The sequence below is a fragment of the Puntigrus tetrazona genome, chromosome 21 (assembly GCF_018831695.1).
Source record: "Puntigrus tetrazona isolate hp1 chromosome 21, ASM1883169v1, whole genome shotgun sequence".
NCBI lineage: Eukaryota > Metazoa > Chordata > Actinopteri > Cypriniformes > Cyprinidae > Puntigrus > Puntigrus tetrazona.
This window is the reverse complement of record NC_056719.1, coordinates 13,227,261-13,242,074: the sequence shown is the minus strand read 5'-3', so window position 1 is coordinate 13,242,074 and position 14,814 is coordinate 13,227,261.

Here is a 14,814-nt window from a genome sequence, read left to right as displayed (position 1 = left end):
AGTGTAAGGACCTGAGGACTGGTGTGATATGCTCAGATTTTCTGTCTCTAGTCAGAAACCTGGCAGCAGCTTTCTGGTTGAGCTGCAGCTGTCTAATGGTCTTCGTAGGAAGCCCGTTGAGGAGACCACTACAGTAATCCACCCTTGCTTGTGATAAAGGCCTGAACAAGTTTCTCCAAGTGATTACTGGGAAAAAAACATCTAATTCTTGCAATGTTTTTGAGATTCTTGACTTGATTTTTAGTTGTTTGGCCCTCAGAGTCAAGGTACGCATTCACCTTGAGAAGTTCATCTTTGTTTCCAAAAGCAATGATTTCAGTTTTCTCCTTGTTTAACTGAAGAAAATTCTGGCACATTCTGCCTGTTAATTTCATCAATGCATTAGCAGAGGGAGTCAGTGGGGCTATAGTCATTTGGAGATAAGGCTAGGTAAATCTGGGTATCATCAGCATAGCTGTGATAGGCAATTTGGTTTTTCCTCATTATCTATCATTATCATTAAGTCTAATGGGAGCATATACAGGCTAAACAGGAGGGGTGCAAGAATTGAGCCTTGTGGGACTCAGCATGTCATGGTTATCCACTTATTGATACCACAGACTTCTGCTCTTCTATACTCACATAATAACCTCTCCCTACTAAGTAGGACCTGAATCATTTGAGTACCATCCCAACAAGCCTGACCTAGTTTTCCAGTCTCTCTAGAAGCATGTTATGATCAAACGCAGCACTAAGACCTAGCAGTACCAGCACTGATATTTTGCCAGAATCATAATTAAAGCAAATGTCATTTGTGTGGTCTTGTGCCGTGATGCACTCTGAAACCAGATTGGAAATTGTCAAGGTATCCATTTGTGTTTAAGAAGTTGTTCAACTGGATTAAAAACTACCTTTTCAATAATGTTCCCTATAAAAGAAGGGGCTTAACAACTGCAGTTTTTAGGGAGTTTGAAAACGTCCAAGAAAGAAGTAAGGTGTTCACAACTTCTAAGAGATCTGCTGCTAAATAGTTTAACACACTTTCAAGATAACAGGTTGACGATTTTAGGTGCTGTACCGTTTCTTCCAAAATTTTGCTATGAATTGCTTTTTTTAAAAAATAGTTATTTCTTTTTGAGATTTCAGTATGACCTCTGCACTAGATGGTTTCCCAATCTCCTTTCTGATATTACTTTCTGATATTCTCAGAAAAGGAGGAAACAAACTCATTGCATTTGCTGTCAGAGAGCATTTCAGTAGGAATCTGACTTTGGGGGGTTTGTTAGTCTCTCAACCGCAGCAAAAGAGTGCGAGTGTTGTTTAAGCTACTATTTATGAGGTTTCAGAAGAAGGTCTGTCTAGCTGTGGCTGTCTAGTTTCACACTGAAAGCATGGAGACTGTCTTTATAGATGCTATAATGAATTTCAAGTTTCATCTTCTGCCACATCCGATCTGCTTCGCTTCGCTCCATTTAAAACAAAACCAAAGACAAAAAAAAAATTGTAGTTCACATTTTTAATTAAGCTTAGTTTTATAAAGAAAGAAGCACTTTAACTACTGGAATTAAATTCTTGGATCCTGCTGTATATCGAGTAGGCCTATGATTAATTTGAATATGTAACACTGTTTCATCTGCACAGGGAGGAACGCAATGAATTTTTAATTTTCAATAAGTGGATTTAATTCACCCAAAATGTTTGATGCCATATTACCTTAAACCCCTCCAGCACACGGTTGTTCTATCTGAAACAGACACAGTCCTTTATCCTGTTTTGCAGTGTCATTATTCCTCTCATTAAATTAGGAGAGTGAAATTGAAGCAGCTCCTTAATGGCTTATAATTTGAGGGAATGGTGTTGCTTTGCACATTTTCCTCCATCTATCAGCTGAGACCTAGTAAACAGCACCTCAACTGGGCTCCAATCTGATAGTAAAAGAGTGTTCTAGCCCTCCGAAACTAATAAAATACAAAAATAAAAATGTGCTGAACTGGAATAAATAAAAACTTTGTGGTGTACAAATTACCACAAATATTAAATATTAAATATTTGAATATTCAAATAATAATAAAAAACCCTGAAATATATTAAAATAATAATAAAAAACCTTGTACTTGCAGAAAATATAATAAGATATTAATATTCTTATTAATATAATATTATTTAATATTACATTTGAAGTTAATATTTTTACATTTACTAATCCGCAACTTCTTAAATACAAATCGGTAATTACAATGATGTCAGATGTCAACAAAAATGTCATATTTTTGTTTACTTTAAATACTTGTCAGTACATTTAGCAGTACACCATATTTCAAAGACAAGAGAAGAAATTATGTAATTAGATATAAACATGCACTAGGACTCTTAGGTTCAACTAAATGCATTTAATATACATTTAAACAGTAATACGTTTTCATTTAATTGCGGATAACATGCAGTGTTTGAAAACATTACAATTTAGTTTGCACCTAAGAATATTCTTTATAAATCTATTATTACTTTAATAAGTAATCTTTTTTAAAAAAAGTATTCAAAGTAGGTTTGTTTTTGTTTTTGTAGGCATATCATAAAATTTTTAAGAGTTTTTGGACTTGAAGAAAAACACACTCATGCTACCCTAGCTGTGTTCTATCTATATAATATGGACTAAAAATGTTGTTCAATTTCCACCACTGGGACTTTGAGGTTTCTTGCTGCAGGCATATCTTGCCCTTTTACACTGGTCTGGTTTCAGACTTCTTGACCTTAATCCATTAAAACCTCAGCCATCACTAGAGAGACGCAAACCTGGATAAGATGAAGATTTTAGTGCTGGGGCGTACAATGTTGTCACTAATGTCCCCATAGTACCGTAAGGCTCTTGTTAGAGAGCTCTGCTCCTGAGAGCTGCAGTGTGATCTCAAATAAAATGCTATCTCCTGGCCCCAATTTCAGCGGACAAGTGCCCTCAATTTCAGGATAGAGCCCTGGTCTCCCCCTTCACTCCCACTGTTATACACAGCACTACAAATACCTGCCACATTTCTTTAAATATAGTTGGAATCCCAGCTAAAATACATATTGGCACCATGTAGTCTGTACAGCCCAAAATATGTCACCTTGATTTATATTGTTTCAAATAAAAATGGACTAGCATTTTGGTACCACTAATACAACTGCTCATATGCCATAATAAAGTGCAACATTACCCACTCAATTTTTATTTGGTTCCAGAAGTATTTTTCCCTTAGTTTAAAAAGTGTTTGCTAAAAGCCATGTTACGTTGAAAGCTGTAAACCAAACCAGTCAGCTATGAGGTGAATCGCGCAGTGCAAAAAGCAAAAAATCTGAAAATTAGACAAAAAGAAAAAGGCATAATACTGTGTACTTCACACCTTTAATGAGAAAAAGGGTACAGTAACATGGAGCATTGCATATTGGATAACCAATATTGTTGTAGCACATCCTTGGCTGCAATTTATTCATCACAATTCTCTGACTGGTAGAGAATATTTGCAAAATCAAATGTAATGTAGTTTTTCACCAGGATTTGTGCTGTTTAAGGCAATTACTAAAAAAAGATGATGATGGCTAACAACAAACAACTTAGATTTGTCTTTAATAACTGCGGTCGGCCAATTACGCACTCCAAGCAAATCTTTCATTGCATTATGACTTTGCTATTTATTATTATTATTATTATTATTATTATTATTATTATTAAAGGGGTCATATGATGGAATATGATGAGATTAAGTTTTCCTTTTACAAGCTGAGCATGGATAAAGTTACAAAGGTAAAATAGAATTTAAACACATTCCCCTGACATATTGAGCTGTGACTGTACTTAAAGACTATAGACCTTATCCAACTTTTCAAATAGGCCTATATTATTTAAATAAAACACATCTTAGGAGTGCAAAAGCAGTCACTGCATGATGAATGCAGTTAGAATGACCTTTTAATTCCAGCAATGAAACAAAAAATATCCATGAATATCCATGATCCATGTGTTTTTGTTTTATATTCATTGCACAAAATATGTACTTTTTGTACTGAATATCAGCATGTGCTTTAGTACAAATGTGCTATTAATTTTATACAATAGTGCAAAGCAGCATTGCGCTCTGTTCTTTGACTGAATCTGTTTTTCAACTAATCGAGTGATCTAGTGATTCAACCATCCATTCAGATAGACACTCCCTGCATCCCAATCTGTATTCTATCCACCTCATCTTCACTAAATAATATCACTACTAATATCACATAGAATTTAAGATGAATAGTATGTACATTGGGACGCAGACACTTGTTTAGTTTCTAGTTCAATCAGCGTTTTTAAAAGAATCGTTTGATTTGAATGATTTAATAGATAATTTATTAAAACAGGGACTTTATGAGCACAGACTTGCTTATTTTTGCATATATATTTTGAATCATTGATTTAGAGACATGCCTAACCCATCACAAATTTAAATGTCAACACAAGGGAATAGCCTGATCAATCTCCAAGCTTTGTCTGTATGATGAACAATGATAAATAAGACATGCTTAAAGAAAAGCAAATGGAACTAAGCTGCAGAGACATTTTGTTATACTCAAACCAATATTTAGGTCATTTATTTGCTACATGCATAGCATTTCACTTAAGTGCAATACATAAAGCATGTTCAAGGTAAACCATGCATAAGACAGATGTATATGGGATTTGCCTTTGGAAACAAGTGTTAAACTGGAGTTCTGTGGCTTTTAGCCCATTTCTCTTAGATTTGAAGTCACATTCAGCAAAATATCTCTATCCTATAAAGTTATTTATTAATTTAAGTACATTTAAAAAGTCTTTGCCTTTAATGACGACAGTTCGTGCATGGATAAGATCCCTAAAGTTGCAAACACTAAAGTTTCAAAACCAAAGAGATATTCTTTATAAAAAGTTATGACTTGTCCACATCCCATAAAATGACTCGTTTAAACATGCCCCCATTTCTCTATTTCACAGTGTGGGTTCATTTTCATAAAACCGCCAAATGTTTACCCAAAGCAAGCAGGCGGAGCTATTATACTCGCTGTAGTGTTGTTGCTGCCACAATGTTCTGGAGACGTTGTTTCGTTGTGAAAGTGAAACTAGTTTGTTTGTTTCTTTTCAAAAAATGGACATAACTACAAATAAGTGGTTAAGTTGTATTTACAACAGTGGTCCAGAACAGTTCAACCCAAATATTAGTGTGTTTAGAACGATTCCTGAACCAGTATGCTAGCTGTAGGCTATAAAGAGTGGGGCATTTCCAACAATGCAAGGACAGTCCAGTGCTTCTGATTCACAGTCTCTAAGTAAGTTACATTTTCTTATTAAAAGAACCTGCTACTTACTATTCAAACGCAAGATTTGAGCAGTGTAGATGAGTGATTGTTGTTTGCCATTTCTCCAATCACAAATACAGACATGGTGGTATGTTTACTAGGTGCGATACACCATCATACATAAAAACACAGTACTAAGTCAGTAAGTGTATTTTTCCTGTCCAGGTGTTTAATCAATCCCAATAATGTGATATTTAGCAAAAATACCAAAATTATTAAATTTGGTACCAGACTCGCTGCAAATGCTCACAACACAACCAAATAAAGAAACGAACTGCAGATTTTAAAAAAAGCTAATTAAGAAAACAACTGAATTTATTTGACACACACTGCAAATGCTCGCAACACAAACAAAGAAATGCGCAGCAAATAAAACTGTTTATTTGTTTGTGTTATGAGCCTTTGCAGCACGTTTCTTCATGGTACGTTCACGTGTGGTCAAGTCGCGTTTAAGTTCGCTATTTCAAATGTAGAGGCTCGGTTTGCGCGCTAATAATGGAAGGATGTGGTCGCGACGCGTTCGTTTTTCCAGACGCGTCCGCGCAGCGTCGAGATAAAAACGTGCAAGAAGGCCGCAAGCTGGTGTCATGTGAGAAAGCGGCGTGCCTAGCGTTTTTAACGCGTTTTAAGAAGCGATATGTGAACGGTCCCTTATCTCGATGCGCCAAGGCCGCGTCTACAAAAACGAGCGTGTCACGTGCACGACATTTCAAATAACTTGTGCGCGCAAAAGACGCCACATGTGAACTGCCCGTTATTTGGTTGCGTTGTGAGCATTTGCAGCACTTGCTGTCAATCGGATGATGTTTTCTTTTTTTTTTTGCTGGTGTTTTATTATTTGCATGCGTTTTCAGAAGTTGCAGTGTATTGAGCTCTCTTGGCCACCGTACAACCCGGCCAAAACCACCTTCCAATATGGCCAGGGCTGGCCTGGCCCGGTTTGAAGAGGTGGGCCAACTAGGGGCAAGGTTCGGTTGAGTTCAGGCGCATGTAGCGTTAACGCTATGACAGAGCAAGGAACGGATACTATTTTGTAAGTACTCTCATAATTATGAACGCAAACATATACTATTACTACACTACACGTTTCAATTAATTTTATTTCAATCAAGTATATTTACTTTTACAATGAGTCTGGTTATCACCTTATTGATAATACAATTGTGGTCTTTCCTTAATGTCAGCCGCCTCTGTAATAATTCTCTAATATTTACAAGCAAAAATTAAAACTTGGTATAAATTGCAAATTTATTTTTAGGGAGTAGGGAAGGGTATAATCGTGTTTGTGCTTGGTAAAAGGCAACTCTGCTTAGTGTGAGTAGGCCTACGCCTCTATATACCCCACAAAATGACATTTTGTTATATTTGACTGTTATAATAAATTATATGTTGGGTATTTTGGAAATAAACCTTACAGGCACATTCTGGAAACACCTAAGATCAATATTACTTTTTGTCAAAAGGGGCATAATAGGTGCCCTTTAAACAATAAACGTCTATAATCTGCCTTAACTTCCTTTTAAGAAGACTCAATTATTTGTAATGTAGAGATTTATGGTTTATACAGGACAAAGAAGCACTTTGCAAAGAAAACACTTTTGCTTTGAGCTATCCACTGCCTGGAGAAGTTCATTTATCAGCCTGTGGGGGGGATAGTAACAAATGATTTCGGTTTACTAATAAACTCTGTGGCAGATACCACTTGGTCCAAACTGAAAAGCACTATATTTTGCCTTTGAAAAAGCTAAACAACAATTTCACTTTTTCCCCTAAGTGTTCTTTCTTAGAAACTCCACCAAGCCATATTAATTACCCTACATGTTTACCTACTTTAAAATATTTTTTTTTATATACAATATTTCTGGTATGGTTTTTGCCCTTATATTTCTTCTTGTACTAACAAAAAGGCGGTGGAAGCTTAAATAACGATCCTATTGAACCGTTAATCATATATTAAATGAAACATCCTTTGAAAGGGTTTGCTTCCCCTCAGTGCCACCAGATGTCTCTATCCACAGAATATGACATTAACACACTTGTTTTTCATCAGACTAAAGGTGTATTCATACCATGTCGTAATGATCATAATTAAGAGATACCAACTTGTAAAAAGCATTCATGTCCTCGTGGAACTCATAATTACTAGTTGTAAACTGAGATCTATGACTTGTACCACATGACCGCTGTACCACATGACTGCAGTGCTTTGTTTAGGTATTGGTAGTTAATAGCTCTGAGCAGATTAGCTCTTCATGTGTTGTCATTTCGAAATAGCAGCAATTATGACATGTCATGAATGCAGCATAATTACTGGTGACCTATGGAGGCACAAAGTAAACACAACTGTTTAGTTCTGTTTACTTCTGTAGACCAATCTCTCAGAGGTTTGCCAAAATGTCAGAGATTAGATTGTGTGACGTCAACTGGAAATCTGTTGTTGTTGTTGCTGTTATGGGACGTAGCAGCATTGTTTCAGAAAATATAAGGATTGGCTGTACACTACTTAAATACTAAGCACTTTCTCACCCTGTAAAAAACTGCGCTGTTAAATAACAGAAATTTTCTGGCAGCAGGGGTGCCAGTAATGTACTGGTAATTTACAGCCTTCTACCTGCTGTTAACAAACAGAATCACTGTGTGAAAGAGAAACACAAGAACTACAACTGCCTTCAGACATAGATGACATTATATCGTTCAAGATCTAATTTAACAACTCCAAAATCAGCATTACCAGCTTCACACATTACTAAGCAGACTGATGTTATTTCTGTCAGACGTCTACAGAGTGCTTATTGAGAATTAACAGAGATTTAATTATTGGATATTCTTCTTGTTTTTGGATACTACCATGATGGAGATCAGTGTTGGGTTTAGTTGGGTCTTTGAACAGATCAAAACACAAAACAAAAGCACACATAGAAAAAAATAAGATTTTTTTTTTTTTTTTGCATAATTTATTCATGTCGTAATGCCGGCTTTCTTCTAGAATCAGCATTGAAATCTGATTCTCTTTTATGCCCTTGAGATTCACTTGACTTTGTGTATCTTGCTTAATAACCATGGTTATATTTTGTCACCTCTCTACTTCCAGTGTGTTTGCGTTCATTGTTATTCTAATATTTGATAAACGGCACATGGATCCTAACTTTAAACAGTTGTCTTCTCATAAGCTACTATGGTCTATTCTCTTCATCAGCAATTGTACAAACTCAGGGAGAAGCTTATCAAATGAGTGCAAGCACTCCAACTGCCATCCCATTTGAAGTTGCTGAGCATGCCTAGTTTTAATAATGATTATTTGCCCACTGCTAACCTTAGTCCTCCAGGTCTATGGGATTCAACTCTTGCTTACCCATACCCAATAAGTTTAACTGAACTCCAGCATGATGTTCCTCCAACTACCTTACTATTTTCTAGCACAATAGCACGTCTTTATCCCTTGGATGAAGCGAAAATACTGTTCATGATTTCACCTATGGGCCACCACATTTTGGCAGAAGAATACAAGTCTTAGTTTTTCATTTTCTCATTTCTTGTCCTCTTTAAACATCCTAAGAGTAACAAGGAAGCCAGAGGTGAGTTCTAATTAAAAAAATGCAATGTTAGAAATACTAATACTTTCCCATTTTAACTTGATTCCGTAAGCCAGGGATTTCTAACCCTGTTTATATGGAAAGCTCCTGTTCCAACCGTGCTTCAACACACCTATCTAAAATTATTAAGTACAACTGAACACCTTGATTAATTGGTGTTTGATTGGGGTTGTAGCTGAAATGGAATTAAGGACATAAAGTGCGTTCTTGGGTTTCCCACAAAACGTTATATAAATGTCAGACCAGTGTGTGGAACTGTAATTCTGCCACAGAGATACACTAAAAACAAAGAAGACTGCACATATACCTTGTTGTATACAAACCCAACATAACAAGAAACGCTAGTAAATTTAGTAGAGCTCAATAGCTTCTGCAGAACAAACACAAGCATTTAGTTGACTATAGAGCTCCTGCAGTCAAGTGACCCATTCTGTTTACTCCACCATGCTGGCAGGCAAGAACTGCTGGGAGCATATATGAAATGAATGACACCAGCATGGGTTTTAATGCAAAAGAGTTCACTGCACACTTTAATTCAAAAGACATACCCCTGTATATAGCAAAACTTAGAACATAGCAGATCCCTAAAATGCCCACGTTTTTGTAACATGTATCAATAAAGAAACGGATAGATTTCCTGACAAGTGTCCTCATATATACAACTACCTCATAAATTTTCCATCCTAACTTTACTCTGAAGAGTTTTTACTAGCGTACAAAACCTAAGGTGGAACAGATGTGCTCAATCTAAATGTTTGATAAATATTTAGGAGTCTGCCGGCTAAAACCATACAAACCATACATTCACTGGAATGGTAAGACTGATGTTAGCTAACGTAAACCACAGCATAGCTGTGTAGTATCATAAATATCACGAAATCTTACAAAAATACTACGTGAGGGGGTGAGAAACTGGCTAAGGGAGGTCCACCATGTTTAAATGGTGTAAGGTTTGTAAGATCTAAATAGTCTGGTTTTAAATTATTGTTCTACAAATGTTGATACCGCTCTAGCACTCTCCTGATTGTTAAAATGTCAGAGTTTAGATTGCGTGATTCTTTTTGCTGTTACGGGACGTAGCAGCTTGGTTTCACAAAATATATGGATTGGCTGTACACTACTTAAACACTAAGCACTTTCTCAACCAAGGCCAGCGATCCACTCCACTTTTAGACACGCATTCACGCATTTTCAAACGTCCCTAAGCACTTCCTCTCAGGGAATCCCTGCTGTCATTTTGAAGTTTATATGGATGGGCCCTCGAACTCTCGATTTTGGACCGAGGGAGCGAGTCTCCTTCGTATGCACAATTCTGGCAACTCCATAGACCACAATGCAACACAATCTTGACGTCCTCACAGACCGTGTTTAATTTATCTCCACCCCAAACAACTCTATAATAATGTTTTTGTTTTTACCTTTATAACAACCTAACCATACAGTACCCACACTGTAAAATTTTTTGCTGTTAAATAACAAAAATGTTCTGGCAGCAGGGGTGCCAGTAATGTACTGTTAATTTATAGCCTACTGCCATTAATTTTTACCAAATAATTTTACAGCATGTTACTGTTATACTACCATGGAAATGAACTCCGTTCCAATTGTTTCAAACAGTTTGAGTTTAAAATACTAGTATTTATACATTTTTAATCATGTGAATTTATATAGTTTGAAAAAAAAGATTTCTCAGTATAAATCAGAAAACACTTTAAATAACAAAAAACGTCTTTAACTGAAATCATTGCAGATTATCATTAGCTATGACACACAATCATGTTTTAATAGCTAACATGTTATAGCTAACTAAAATACTTAAAAAGATTATCACTGCTTCAACCTCACAGTTACTGTCTTTGAATAAAGCAGCAGAACATCTGTGTTCATTTCTCGTCATTGACTGAATCACAGACTTCACTCTCCAGCACAATGGTGACCTAACCATTGAGGTGAGGTGAGAACTAAAAGATCTCTCCAACAAGCACATTAATACATTTCTGTTAAATATTTACTCTGATTATCAGTTCACAGACTTTGCAAAACTCTTTTCTGTGGACCTTCATTAGTATTTCAGTTTGTTTGTTTGGTTGTTTGATTAATTTGACATTTACATTTGACAAAAAAACACTGTATTTCATTCAATTGAAGAGAATTTCCTGGCAGCAGGGGTACCAGAAAGTAACTGTTTTTCTATAGGTTTTTTTTTTGCCATAAATGAATTATAGTTAATTGCTGTTAAATAAGTTAATGAGATAATTCTGTGATTAATTAAGTGATGATAGAACATTAGCGATGAACAGCTGCTGTTAACAAACAGAATCACTGTCTGAAAGAGAAACACAAGAACTACAACTGCCTTCAGACATAGATGACATTATATCGTTCAAGATCTAATTAAACTACTTCACACATTACTAACCAGACTGTTATTATTTCTGTCAGACGTCTACTGAAGTGCTTATTGAGAATTAACAGAGATTTAATTATTGGATATTCTTCTTGTTTTTAGATACTGCCATAATGGAGATCAGTTTTGGCTTTAGTTGGGTTCTTAAACCTTGAATTTCTAAGCATAATTTTTTTTCTTTGGCTGCTGTAGATGTGTTTGAAAACACATTTATTATGGCAAAAAAGCCAAGGTAAAATCTTTGATACTGTAAATTCTGTTTTGTTTGTGATATATCCATTATTATTTGCCATATTCACTGATTTCACCCGCGTTGTCTCTTTTCTTACCAAAGTTATTTTGTAACACACTAGAGCAAAATAATGAGCAGGCTGTTATACATGTTAAACATCAAATAAAGAATACAAATAAAGAATTAGCGTTTGAATCTTAACAGCGGTGACAATCAACCAAAATAGATCAACTCTGAACATCACAAAACCTGCTACTAAAACTCTACACCAAAACAAAAGCAAAAATAAAAGGACATATAAAAAAAGAGCATGAAACAGCATGAAGCTTTTGACTCACGATTGTTGAGATTCATATGCTGATTCTTGATGTCTGTGCATGTCTAGATGATGATATAATACTGCAGGTTGTGTGCTTAAGATTTTAATTTTTCAGTGTAAAAAATATAATTTAATTAATAAACCACACCATGGCATTGAAGTTTAACCACTGAATGTGATCCAAGAAGCAGGCTACTTCATGATGACTGCGATGCATAAACATTTACTTACAGTTTTTCTGGCCTTTCTTTTTGGTATAAGAAATGTATTCCTCAAACACAAAATGACAGTAGCCAGAAAAAAATGTGTTAAAAAAAGTAAAGGGTTAATATAATATAATAAAAGGTTTGTTAATTCTCAAAGAATTTTTGTAGATATATCACAGGAATAAAGTCATACTTTAATGTGTGAAGCTGGTGATGCTGTTTGTGGAGTTGTTTAATCACCCTCTGCTGTTCTATTTCAGTTAATTTTATCTAAGGCTGTGGCTGAAGTGGTAGTTTCATTTTTCTTTTTATTTTGAGTGATTCTGCTGATTTGAAACAGTCTCTGAGTGTCGACTCACAGTTAACTCACAGGACTGCAGAAAGTAATTTTCTCGAGAACAAGTATTATCCAAAATGCTTTGATTTTTATACAATTTTACTGGATTTTGATGTATTTTTACAGCATTATTTTTACAGTGTATATATATATATATATATACAGTGTATATATTCTATATAGAATGCTGGACCAAATATTTTTCTAGGGAAAAAATAGAATCTGCTATAAAGTTGGTTTATTGTTTATAAGTGATCGAGGGCTTTGGTCAGTCTAGTTCAGCCCATTGCAAGGGTGCTGTCAGAAGTGTTCAAATTGTGCACTATTGACACTACTATGTCCGAAACCATAGTGGAAGTTCTTGAGTGTACTCAATCAATCCCACAATGCACTACAAAAACTAATGTACAACCAATGTACACTCAAAAACTAGAGCATTCCCATAATGCAGTGTGAATTTCAGCATTTTGCCAGAATATGGCGCCCACTGCTAAATCATCCATCAATTCATTTTACAAATCACTCGTCCATGGCGTAATACACCATAATACAACACAGATACAAATTTATTGAACAATGGTTATTAATTTGTTAATTATTAATTACTTGCATAATTTCTGTGACAGAATTCAAGATAAATTATTTAATCTTATTACTTTAGGTACCTGTTTCACATGATTATGAAGCAGTGAGCAATCTATGGCAAAGAATGTTTAAAATGAAAAGTAGCCATAATATGTTAGATACACGGCAAGTAACCTACTTCTTCTCTGCTCTTAAAATATACAAAACGCTGAGTGAGTTCAAACCAATGGCATTACAAAGCTTTTACAAGCTCTTTTTAATGATTGTCATTGGTTAAACATTTTTAAAACCCTCTGATTTTAAATAAAATTGAACTATATGTAACTATAAGTATGGATAGTATGGATAATTTTTCATGACAGACCTGACTGTATGGCAACTGCCATACTCTTCTATATGGAAACGCCGCCCCTGTGTTCAGGATTACTACTAAGCTACAAGAAGGTGAGTTTGAGCAATGTTAGAGAAAACTCTGTAGGACAATGGCCCTCCAGGATCAGGGTTGAGAACCCCTATTCTAAAGAGTGACTCTACTGAGCGTGTTAATATTTATTTTCATTGTAACATCCAGTTAGTATACTTTACGTGAATTTTAACTTTTAAACCTCCACATTACAGGAGGTTTTACATTTAAGGGATAATTTACTCGCCTTCATGGTGTTTCAAACCTGTATGACTGACATGCCTCCATGCAGCACAATAAAATATTCATTTTTTGAAGAATCTTGGTAAACAAACAGTTTTAGTGCTGACTGTATGGACAATATATAGACATATACAGTATATGACAAAATATTTAACACATAATGTCTAGATTTAGTTTTTTTTATTTATTTGTTTTGACATTGTTTAACATACAGAATAGTGCAGGCAACAACAGGAAGTAAAAACAAAAAACAATGACAAAAATACTCAAAGATTTAAAATCTAATATGCACCAAAATATACAAAAGACTATACATGCAAAGATAATGTGTAGTTGAGGTATCAATGTGTCCTGTGGTTCCACAGATACTATTTGTAACGGTAAGATACATTTTTCTCATGTTATTTGTGTAAAACTGTCACACCATGTGTGTGTATAAAATGGGAACCCAATATTGCTTATTTTAAAGGAATGTGGAGGCTTCCATCTTGTGACAGTTTTCTTGGTTTCTGTCAAGGCAGCTAAAAGGACTCTTTTAAGATGAATATCGGAAAGATGATTTAAAATAAAGACAGAAAAGGAACAACGGGACAAAGACATTTAATATAGTGAAAAGTTTTTCTTTTACCATATTCCAAAAATGAGCAACTTTAGTGCAATCCCAAACCATAAAATATCCTGTGCCCTGTGCAATTAGAATCTGGGTTAAGTTTCATGCAAGGGTTTATGTGAAGTAAATCCAATGAATAAAGTTTAAATTGATTTATTGATAATCCGTATTCCTAGAAGCATACATACGCTTTGCCATAGTCAAGATTCTGTCCCAATCAAAACTGGGTGAAAGGTCTGAAATGTCCGTTCACCAAAAAAGCTCTATTGTCAAAGGAGTATTTTTTTTCCCAGGAAATAACCGTATTTAGAAATAAATCCTCATTCCTCACATAATACTTTGTCAGTTTTCTGTTACATGCTGTTTTTAGAAATCTTGTGTATAAATTTCTAAAGCGACTTGAGGTCTCTAAGAATGGAATTATTGTGATCTTAGAGAAGAGCACTTTGAGGCACTGGAGAAAGTGTTTATACGGATATTAGATGTAAATGATTCTATTGCTTGTTGTTGTTGTTGTTATTTATGTTGTATGCCTTTTTTCTATTTTATATGGA